The sequence below is a fragment of the Mustela putorius genome, unplaced genomic scaffold (genome assembly GCF_011764305.1).
Source record: "Mustela putorius furo isolate JIRA1106 unplaced genomic scaffold, ASM1176430v1.1 tig00003962_pilon_pilon_pilon, whole genome shotgun sequence".
NCBI lineage: Eukaryota > Metazoa > Chordata > Mammalia > Carnivora > Mustelidae > Mustela > Mustela putorius.
Genome location: NW_025422106.1, coordinates 12,265,882 through 12,278,397, shown reverse-complemented (window position 1 = coordinate 12,278,397; position 12,516 = coordinate 12,265,882).

Here is a 12,516-nt window from a genome sequence, read left to right as displayed (position 1 = left end):
CCTTTGGGTTATCCATCAGAAGGAGGATCATCTGTTTCTGAGCCTCGGTTGACCTTGGTAACTGGAACTGTGTAAAGCATAACTGAGGATAAGAAGGGACTATAGCATCTGAGGAAGGGGACATAAGAGCTGGAATTCAATTCAGAAAGTTGAGAGATGGGCTTTGAGTGGTCCGTTCTGAGCTGTAAACCAACCCCTTCATAGTAAGGTACTATGAATAAGATGGGAGGAACAAGGGATGAGGTATTAAGAAGAGAGGAAGGGAGATAAGAACCCAAGAAGAAGGGTGACTCCCCTTCCCATTGCATAGAAGAAAGACTTGTAGAAATTGACTTGCTGAGATTCCCTGAGGGTACCATCTTTTTCTACACTCTCAGGTAAGGGTGACTTCTCTGATTACTGACATCAGGACAAGCCTTTGGAAGCAGGAACAGTGCACTAAGAAAAGAGATCCAAATTCTTACACCATCAACTATGGGGGATACTTTGCTGGTGACAGGGTTTCTGAGACAGGTAATGACCTGGCTGATAAGGAATTGTCCTTCTTACGGACCCAACTCTCTCTAGAGATGATTTGGAAGGCCTAGATAAGAGAGGAATTGAGAGAGACATAAGTTGAGCCTCAGGCTAAAGCCACTTTACCTCAACACAGTTTGATCCCTCGATCTGCTTTCTAGTGGGTTGGAACTTGAGGGGAAAGATAAGGAAGAGATCAGTCCCAGATCTCCAGCAGGTGGATTTTGGCTAGATATGTGAATATCTTGAAATAGAGTCCTGTTTGTTCAGACTCTTTTTTCAAAAAAAGATTTTATTTATTTGTTTGACAGAGAGAGAGACAGATCACAAGTAGGCAGAGAAGCAGGTGGGGGGTGGGGAGCAGGCTCCCCATTGAGCAGAGAGCATGATTCAGGACTCGATCCCAGGACCCTGAGATCATGACCTGAGCAGAAGGCAGAGGCAGAGGCTTTAACCCACTGAGCCACCCAGGTGCCCCAAGTTTGTTCAGACTATTAATGACAATGACAAAATTAAACTCAAACTAGCTTAAGCAAAAAAAAAAAAAAAAAGGTTTGGCTCACCTACAGGGAAGAACAGGTATGTGTTAAATCAAAAGTTTTGGCCTCTCACTTCTCATCTCTGTTTGGGTTGGCTTCATTCTCTCACTTCATATCTTGGCTTCATATTTTCATTCTTGGTGCCTTCATCCTTTCTCCCTGTGGTGGGGAATAGCCTCAGGAGCCCAGGCCTGTGTATGTCACAAGCCCAAACTTGTGTATGTCAATTTCTAGGGAAGGTCTCTGGTTGGTCATCCCTGGTCAGTCCTAATCTCTGAACCAGTCGCTCTGGTGGGACTCTAATTGACCAGATCCAGGTCATAGACCCACCCGTAAGGCCAAGGCTGTCAGAGTATTGTGATTCAAAGTCCTATGAACTAAAAAGGGCTAATTCTCCAACACCAAGGATACTGAAGAGACAAAAACAACAAAATTCAAAATAGTAGGAAAGTTAAGAATAAATTATTTTTACAAGAGCAGCACAGAAAAGTGTAAAAATTGCTGTAATCCAGCATGAACTTCCTCTACTAACACGTGATTAAATTACTCTTCTCAAAGAGTAACTTTTTCTTGAAATTAAACTCAGAATATTGAGAAAATGCAGCAGGACAGAAAATAATCTTGTTCTCCACAGAGGTGTGAAGAAGGGTAAGAACCGTAAGTGAGTTCCCCCACTGAAGTAAAAAGCCATTTAGGAGTGCCTGGCTAGTTCAGTCGGTTAAGTGACTGACTCTTGATTTCAGCTCAGGTCTTTATCTCAGAGTCTTGAGTTCAAGCCCTGCATTGGGCTCCGTGGAGCCCAGCATGAAACCCACTTTAAAAAAAGATAATTTAAAAAAAAAAAAAAGCACTGGAAGGCACAGATAGAGCTCCTGTTGCTGGGACTAAGTTTATCTCCAGAAGGTATAGTAAAAGACAGCAGGCTACAATGCAAGAAAGCATGGGCTCAATACAAAAAAGTTGGAAGGTCTCCGATGGTAGATGTTGATTGCTTCTCCAGGTAGATCTCCAGTATTCAGGCTGAGGTTATAGTACATTTCTTCAGTCCCCAATATGATAAGAACAAAGACTGAAGAGAAAAAGCAGGGGCTTCAGTTCTAGAGACAGTGTGGTTCTTAGCAGGTTTCTAAGTCAGGCATTCAGGCACAGGGACCAGACAAAGGTGTAGTTACAAGAACTGATTACCAGAAAGTGTGGTCTTCGAGAACATTCAGACACCCAGTTACTGGAATATGAGTTTAGAGCTGGTCCAATAGTATAACTTTTTGTGCCCAAGTTTCTGGGTGATAGACAGGAGTGTCTTTTGGAAGATGAGATTTATTTAAGGGGTTGATATCTGTGGGGAGAAAGAGGATAAAGTAGTGGGAAGTCAGGCAGGTTCTCACAGATATAAGGAAAGATTATGCAAGGAAAGATATTGATTATGAAAGATTATGATTATATAAGGAAAGATATGCAAGTTTGAGTGTGTTTTGATCAGATCATGTCCCAGAGCGTTAACAAAGTATACAAGAGAGATGTTTTTAAAAAGGGTAGAGTCCACATCTGATTTGAAGTACCAGGGCTGTGCGAATATCATAACCAACAAATATTAGATACAATTTTGGGACACATTTAGATAAGAATAAGTTAAGATCTTACATTCATCTCAAAGATGTGCCTCTCTGTGCGAAGCTGTATGGATAAAGATCAGGCTTCAATTTCAAGCCACAAACTTAGCACCATTTGCTTACAAATTAAAAATATAAGGATACCTCCAGTAAGTACATAATGCTATGGGTTGAATTTTTGTCCTTATTAAACTCTAGGTAAGCCATCCATCACTTCAAGGGACAATTTTCTCAAGTGTGTTCTTCTTAAAAATCATTGAATTTTATTTGGTCTCCTATAGCATGAAGAACTTTGACTCCTGGGGGAAATCTTACGCAAGCAGTCATCTGTTCCTTTTGTGGGCGGGCGAGTTTTCTTCCTTCCTTTCCATTTGCAAATTATTGCCTTCGCATTCCACAGGATTCTGGTGGGCTGGTCAGTTACAAGGGCTTATGAACTAGGCTGCTCAATCAGAGCACTTAATTCCAAGTAGACACACACTTGGTCCAGGAGGGAGCTGGTGACATAACCCAAGTTCTTTCCAAAGATTGATGTAAACCCTGGGGCAGCAAGAGTTGCCCTCTTTTCTTAGGAATTGCTCACTGTGAGAATACGATCAACCAGGGTTATTTGGTGGGTTATCTCTGCTCCTGTATGAAGGAAGCCTACCTAAAAAACGAAGCCACACAGAAAAACAAAAACAAGAAACAAACAAACAAACGAAAACCAGAAGTAAGACGGAAAGACACCGAGAAAAATGTGGGAGAGATCTAATTATATGATTTGCCTTCTAGAACCAGTTATGCTCAAAGCAGGCCCTATTCCTCAGACTTCCCATTCCTGGGGGCCTACGTATTCTCTTTGAGGCTTAAATTAGTCTAAGTGGAGTTTCTGTAACTTACAATTGAAAGGCTCCAACACTGAAAAATCAACAATCCAGGGGCACCTGAATGGCTCAGTTGATTAAGCATCTGACTCTCGATTTTTGGCTCAGGTCATGATCTCAGGGTCCTGGCATCAAGCCCAGCATCTGGCTCCACTCTCAGCAGGGAGTCTTTTTGAGATTCTCTCTCTCCCTCTGCCCCTACCCCACTGCCCACTCACTCTCTCTCTTAAAAAAGAAAACAAACAAACAAACAACATAATAAAAAAATCAACAATCCCTCCATATAGGATTGCTAGCCATGGTTGCCACATGAATACTGACCAGAGGTAAACATTATTAGTTTCTAGTTTATTGGAGGGACATTGGAGAATCAATTTTGTGTCATTTAATTTTCACTTTTCCCCCATTGTCTCCTTGTTGCAATTGCATGCCAAGAGGGCATATAAAATAGATTGAATAGTTAATGGGTTTAATTTTAATTTAGCACCAGGGAATTAAAATTGAGCCACACAATTTTAGATGTGAATTTGCTTTTCTGATCCTCTTTGATGACAATGTTCTGAAAGAATTTAGTTCATGTGCATGCTTGCAAGTAAGGACTAATCTTGCATGATATTAAAGTAGATTACCATCTGTCATTGGGCATCAGTGAAGTAAGTTTCTCTGTATCATCAGTCATTTGAATGAGTATAAAAAATCACATCATGAGAACTTCTAACTGGTGTCTAACATAGTTCCAGCTTTGGGAAGTTCAAAGCCTCTCCAATTCTTTATCTTTACATGGGTTTTTTCCTCCTCTCTGGAAGGTTTGTCTCTGGCATTCTAAAGTTTCACAATGATGTATCATTCTTGTGCTAAGTGGATCTTTTCACTCTGGAAATTGGTTTCCTACTATGCTGAGAAGGTCCTTGTGCTGTGATAATTTGCTTCTTTCTATTTTCCTTGTTTTCTATTTCTCCAACCCCTTACACTAAAAAATACTTATTGAGAACCTAACACGTGTCTGACTTTGTTTTAGACAGTGGGTAAAGTATATAAAATCCTTGCCCTGGAGGCATTCACATAAAATGTAGACATCAGACAGGGTCTCCTGGGTGGCTCAGTTGGTTGATCCCTTGGTTTCAGCTCAGGTCATGATCTCAAGGTTGTGAAACTGAGGTCCCTGTGGGCTCCGTGCTCAGTGTGGAGTCTGCTAGAGAGTCTTTCCCCCTGCCCCTCCCCTGCTCACATGTTCGCTCTCTCTCTTTCTCTCTCTAAAATAAATAAATAAAGGGTTTGATCCCACGATCACAAAATCATGACCTGAGCCAAAACCAAGAGTCAGACACTTAACCAACAGAGCCACCCAGGCATCCTGATTAAATAAATCTTAAAAAAAAAAAAAAAGAAAAGAAAAGAAGGAGAGAGAGAAAATGGACATTCTGCAGTGCTTCTATCGTTTTTTTCTCTCTCTCTTTCCTCAACCTCACCTTCCAAATCATTTATTACAGTTTTTACTTCTGCTATAATTTTTTTTTAAATTTCCAAGGACGCTATTATTTCATGAATGCATATCCTCCCTTATCTCTCTGAGGATTTTTTAATAGTTTTATTTTTGACATTTTCTTTTGCTTCTTGCATACACCTCTAAATTTCTTTGTCCTGTTCATTTGTTTGGGTCTCTGTTTTTCATGATGAGAACTCTCACCTATTCACTTTAGTTTCATAATTGAAATTTAAATTTTAAAACCAATCACATGCCGTGATATCTTAACTTTGATGATATGATATTTAACAGATATCCACCTTTATTTTAGACGGAACTGTGTTTTTAAACAAAAACCATTCTCCGTTCATGCTTTGATCTTCTAAACAGGAAAGACAATTTGAGGGCTGAATATTTATCTAATGAGTTCAGTGGAGCCAATTAAGATAATTCAGGTCAATAGAAAAAATAATTTAATGTATGTTTCTCACTTAGCTAATTCACAAATCTGATAATCACTCATCTGCTATAGATATACCAAAAAAGTCCAGGGTGAATTCAACCTTTTCAGAGAAAAAAAAGTCCTGTGAATTCTACTCAGAACTCATATTTTTAAAGTTCATTAATTACATAAAATAAAATGAAATGGCTTTATCTATACAGATTTCAAGATTATCTTTTCAGCGTGAATGAAACTTACTACAATGTTTCATTATACTCACCTACTTATATGAAAAATTAATATATTCACAGCATTGTCTCTCAGAAAGTGGTTCAAATAAGAAGAGGTATTTCACTAGATAGAATATGTATTAAAATGAGAGGCTGTTGCAGAACCCAGAGTGCATCTTTTCATAAATATAGATATATTCAGCGATTTTCTCTCTGGAGATTTTTAAATTAAATTTTAAAATGCCTTACTTTTATATGTGGAGAATTAAATTTTAATGGTGGATCAAAATTATTACTGTATATTGCATATATAATTGGAATAATTTTATCAGAGTAGAAATACGGATGCTGATAATAAAAAAGGGTAACATTCACTGGGCGCTTACTCTATGGCAGATACCCTTCAAAGCACTTTATGTTTCATTTAATCTTTGCTACAACGCTTTGTGGCAGGTACTACTGTTGTCGTCATTTTTGAGAGAGGAAACTAACAATTGGTGAAGCTGGGATCAAATTCAGGAAGCTGAACTCCAGAGTCAGCTACCTCCCTTGTGTATAGCACTAGCACAGGAGAGAGAATTTAAAGAAATGATAGACATCTTCCCTAACTTCCAATGGTATCAATTAGCATTCTTTGGTTCAAGAAAAAAACTAATTCTGGCAACTCAAGGAGAAGAGAGTTTACTGAAAGTGAGTGTGAGGAGTTTACAGAACCCAAAGGAAGGCTGGAGAAGCAGGCCTGGATTCAACTGGAAACAAGGCAGATCTAGAAGGTCAGAGGTGAGAACTGCAGAAAAATCTTGTCACAGGTGGTATGGTCAGGATACCCCCTCAATGGGGATACACAGACTCCAAATATTTGCAGCCCTTTCCCATGACTTAGGACTCAGTTAGTTAAGCATCTGACTCTTGATTTCAGTTCCGGTTGTGATCTCAGGGTCATGGGATCGAGCCTGGGGTGGGGCTCAGCACTGGGTGTGGAGCCTGCTTAAGATTCTCCCTCTGTCCCTTCCCTACCCAACGTTCTAGCCCGCAAGTGCACACACTCTCTCTATATTTCTAAAAAACAAAACAAAACAAGACAGGAATCTCAGGAAGGAGCACACAATTGGCCTAGGTAGGCACAGCTTGGATCAGGCCTACTTGCTATCTGAGGAAAGTATATCCAGTGGAAGAGATTGTTGCTTTGAGAGCCAGATTTCTGGAGTTTCATATTAGCTTTACCACATATTTAGCTGGGCAAGATTGGTGACTTATTAATTCGTCTGTGGTTCAGTTTTCACATTTTAAAAATAGAGATATTTTTACTATTTTACTATTAATCTTTTAGGGTTGTCTGCAGAATTAGCAAGTTAGTACACATGAAATTCTGAAAAAAGGCATGACACATAGAAAGCTTATGATGTTTACTTTGGTTATATACAAAGTTAAACATAAATGGATACATTAATTATCAATGAAATAAAAACAAAAGGCAAAACTGGTTTACTTGCTTGTTTCTTTTTCTGTACCTTTCAAAAACATTTAGGCTTTTTTTTTTTTTTAAGATTTGTTTATTTATCTGACACAGAGAGACAGACAGCGAGAGAAGGAACACAAAGTGGGGGAATGGGAGAGGGAGAGGCAGACTTCCCACAGAGCAGGGAGCCCAATGTGGTGCTTGATCCCAGGGTCCTGGGATCATAACCTGAGCCGAAGGCAGACGCTTAACGACTGAGCCCCCCAGATGCCCCACATTTAGGCTTTTTGATAGAATAAAGATACGCCTCAGGAATGCAACAATACAGAGGAAACATTGATCTTATTAATACTTTTCCATTTGTATCAGGGGTTGGCTTGTATTTATAATACTTTTGCTTTCTCTGAACTTGCAAAGATTTTCCTCTGGCCCCCAACACTGAGAGAAGTGGTGAGCTTTCCAGCAATTAAAAAAAAAAAAAAAATCTAATGCCAGTAGGAACAGGAAGATAATGGAACTGTTTCTAGTGGCTCTGTGCTAAAAACTAAATGGTTCCTATGCATTCCTTTGAGCTAGTCTGGGAAATGTTTTTCCAAGACTGAAGCTTTGACAAGTTACAAAGCTTCAACTTCGATTTATTTAGGGAGACATAAAAAGGATAGTAAATGTAGTTGTAGGAGCTCTAAGAATCTTATTGATGGAAATTAATTGGGGGGTACTCAGTAAGTAAAATTTACTCATTAATAATTTAGGAAAATTTAGGAAAAGATTTAATAAAGTAAAACAGTTTATTATTATATAAAATTCTCATTATAGTGGATAAGATAGACCTATTCATAATTAGCAGCACTTCTTACATGCTCCTAATTATAATGAGTAATTTAGAGAACCAGAAAAATGAACACATTTGTTCTTCTAATCTAAGTAGTTTTTTTTTTAAGTTTTATTTATTTAATTGAGGGGGTGAGGGGCAGAAGGAGAAGGCAAGAGAGTGTCAAACAGACTGAGCTCAACCCAGAGCCCAACATAGGCTTAGATCACAACCTGAGCCAAAAACCAAGAGGCTGACGCTTAACCAACTGTGTCAGCTAGGCACCCCTAATCTATCTAGTTTAAATATCATCCTTCTAATATCATTTTCTTTAAGGACTGTTCAAGAATATTGTCAGCCTAGGTGAACTGTTCCTAAATTATGAAAGGGGGGTGGGTTGAGTCTTCAAGACTGTTAACCTATGTCAGGAGATGACCAACCATTTTCATCTAGAAAGACAAACCCCTGGATGTCAGATGTAGCTACCTGGAATGTTCTGTAGAGTCCCGTTTTGAAGTCCCATTTGTAGTCAACTGGAAGGAAGTCATAATCAAGAAGTGATTTTTTTCCAAGTGAGGCAGGAGGAAGTGGTGCCCACTCTGAGAGACTGCTATCTATCTGAGAACACGCAGACCCTCACATTACAACTTACAGAGGGAAGAATGGAATAAAATAAGTGAAAACAGGTGAATGAACCAAGAAAAACATTTAAAGAGTAAAAATGGGAAGAGAAGTAGAGAGAAAACTGACACAAAGAGAAAGGGTACAATACTTCATTTTGATGTGTAAGCCAAGGAGAAATGTGCATGGGTTTTCAAAGTTTCCCTACAAATGGAGCGGTGGGCAAACGAGTTCTATTATTTTAAAGGTATAATTCTTTCCTTTATTATAAAAATTTTCCACGTTCATTGCAAGATTTTCAGAAAATACAGGAAAAAAAGTTTTTTCACCTAAAACCCAGTCATTTTGCAAACATCGATTTTCGTGACAATTTTTTTTTTTTTTTTGACAGAGAGATCACACGTAGGCAGAGAGACAAGCAGAGAGAGAGGAGGAAGCAGGCTCCCCGCTGAGCAGAGAGCCTGATAGGGGGCTCAATCCCAGGATCCTGGGATCATGACCCGAGCTGAAGGCAGAGGCTTTAACCCACTGAGCCACCCAGGCGCCCCTTAGTGACAATGTTTTTAAGAGGAAAGGAGATGAAGGCAATGCAAAACAGTGGCCTGCCAGACAAAAGCCACAGGTAATACAACTGTTGTCAAATCAACTTGGATTTATAAGCTTGCTGCTGCAAGGGAGCATACACCATAAATACCTGGGGTTGTCTGGGTTAAGAACCAGTGGGGATGGTCTTGTTAGGATTTGGGTTTGTGCTGGCTGATTTGGGGGGAAGCAAGGATTTGTTCTAGACTGCACTCTCCAAGAAGCAGGGACAATTCCTTGATTGGGTATCTAAATTTTACTTTTAAGACTGGAGTCTTTCATTGCTAGAACAGGGGAGTATTTGCTTATTTCATAGTTGTTTAATGTCCTCACTCTGTCCATGTTCAGATATGATTATGGTGTAGTCATGTTATTGACTTGTTCCACCAGACTCACAGAGTGTCCTTATCTAATCATTATTCCTCTGTAAAAACTGTGGGGAACACTATGGCCAGCTCTTAGCTGCCTGTTACAGGTTGTCAAGAACTTTTATTTTTACTTTCACAATCCGTTATTAATCTTAGATTCAGACTTGTGCTCACGTTCCCACACAGGACTCTGTGGACCGCAGGTGACAAAGTGTGACCAAAAGTATGGACAAGGAATACCCCCCTGTTTCTGTATACTTGCCTTGCAGCACTTGGAGAGCTTTCTGTTTTCGAATTGCTGTGGACATGATGGCAGCATCCTTTGCAGGGCTGGGGTCAAGGGTGAGAGGGAGCTGCTGCCCTCTCGTGGCTTTTCCAGTAATTACACCAGTGACTGTTTGGAGCGCATAGGGTGAATTCTTGAGGACTTCTAGGAATACCTCAGGCAGGGCAGAAGAGGAGGGCAGATTTGCCTGGGAACAAGAGGCACGAAAATTTCAGATATTAGTGTTAGTGTGATCCGATCAGTACTCTCAGCTTGATTAAACCTGGAGAAATATGGACTACATGAATTGCAGGTTTTCAATGAGAACATATTTTATAATCAGAGAAGGTATATGTTTAAGATAGAAGAATAAGAATTTTGTTTTATTTTCAAATATTTATTTAATTTATTTTTTATTGTGTCCATTTAGCCACCATATATATTATATTGGACTGAGAAGGGACCATGCAACCTAAAAATGGAAAAATTAAAGATGAGGGGGTTAAAAACATTTTGCTATCAAGAATTATATAATAAAGTTTATGTAAATAAGATTGAAATTTTACTAAAGGTGGGAAAGGTACTGAGAAGTAGTAACCTTAGTGAATTGCTGGAAGGAATGTAAGATGGTGCAGTATGGTAGTGCCTCAAAAAATTAAACATAGCACTGCCATATGATCCAGCAATTTCATTTGGGTGTATACACAAAGAATCAAAAGCAGGGAATGGAACAGACATTTGTACATCCACTTTCATAGCAGCATTATTTGTAATAGCCAAAAAGTAGAAACAACCCAAATATCCATCCACAAATGAGTGGATATGGTATATACATACTATGGAATATTAGAAAGGAAGGAAATCCTGACACAAGCCACAACATGGATGAACCTTGAGGGCATGATGCTAAGTGCAATAAGCCATACACAAAGACAAATACTGTATGATTCCGTTTATAGGGGGAATCTAGCATGGACAAATTCATAGACAAAGAATAAGTGGGTTACCAAGGATTAGGGGAGAGTGGAGAATGGAGACTTGTAATTTACTGGGACCAAAATTTAGTTTGGGATGATGAAAAGGTTCTGAAAATAGATAGTGGTGCTGGTTACATTACGCTGTGATGTACATATTGTGCTTGAATTATACAGTTAAAAATGGTTAAAATGGTAAATTTTATGTCATGTATATTTTATCACTATGTAAAACTTATATAAGTAAAATGAATTCATGATTTTATCATCAAAGAAATTTGAAATGTTCCTTTTGTGTGCTTTTTAAAATTGTTCTTTTGGATGTTATTGACTTTTATTACACAAAGAATACATTTTAAGGATATTGCTATTATATGCTTTAAAATAAGGTTATAATTTCATGGCCTTAAGCATAAATTCTTTGGATGTGTCCCATGGCCCGATGAAATTAAGTTGAAAGCTAGAGGTTTCCCACCCATCTTTTAGAGAAACAGCATTTTAAGGATTTTCTGCTATGTTTTTATTTACCAGGTAGTTCTCTGCATAGAGGGTAAACTTAAAGATACTGTAAGTGGGCTGTTCCCAACTAAATTAATAGTTTGGCTTCACTCGTGATTACTATGTTTATCTTTGAGTATAATTAGAGAAAAGAAATTGATTCCAAATAGAAGTCTACAGAAAAGCATATTAAAAACTTGTTCCCCAAAATAGCCCAAGAGTGGAAAATAATATATCTTACTGCTATTGAAATTTGCACTTTAAAAAAAAAAATTATTTATTTTTTTAAAATTTTTTATTTTTTATAAACATATATTTTTATCCCCAGGGGTACAGGTCTGTGTGAAATTTGCACTTTTTAAACATAAGGGAAAGGGTGTCTTATAGAAAGAGAACCTGTGAAGCTGTCCAAAGTGTTCAAATCAGGAGATCTGAGTTCAAGTTTTCTTGGCCTTGTGTGAGCCTAACTGTATCTAGCACAGTGCCTGGAACATGGTAGTTGGGCAGTAAGCATATAATGAATTAGGGGATGGTAAGCGAATGTCGCTTTCTTGCTCTGAACCTCAATTTTCTCATCTGAATAGGAGGGAATTGGACAAGACGAGTAGGTCTCAGCTGTGGACATTAACATCACTGTGGTGGGCACCTGGGTGGCTCAGTGGGTTAAGCCGCTGCCTTCAGCTCAGGTCGTGGTGATGGCTGCAAGACATTAGGAATGTACTAAATGCTACTGAACTGTACACTTAAAAATGGTAATATGGTGAATTATGTGTTTTGCATTTTAACACACATGCCCGCAAATACTGATGCTGTGCCCCTCTCCAGACCCAACTAAGTCAAAGTGGGAGGGGTGGAGGCAAAGGGATAGACCTGAAGGAGTGCATTTTTTGAAAGCTTCTAGGGTCATTCCAATGCACAATGAAAGTCAAGAATTCCTCACCCAGATGATGTTTGAGATTCTTCTGTTTTACTTTAACCACTCATCATTCTAAGTAAGATGACCCAACAAGAGGAAATGAAGCCTGCTCACATTCTGCCCCAATTTCACACATACAACTAACTGCTTCCTTGGATAAACTGCCTGAATCCAAATTAGCTAATGGAGTTACATTATTTTTTTTCTAAATTATTGTTTCTTCTGTTTAATAATTTTCCTTCTTTTCCTAAAATGAATTAATCTTTTCACAAAACTTCCCTGCACAGAAATACAGTTCTCCACTCAATTAAAATTTGTATAAATAACAATGGATTCTAATATAAATTGTTCTTA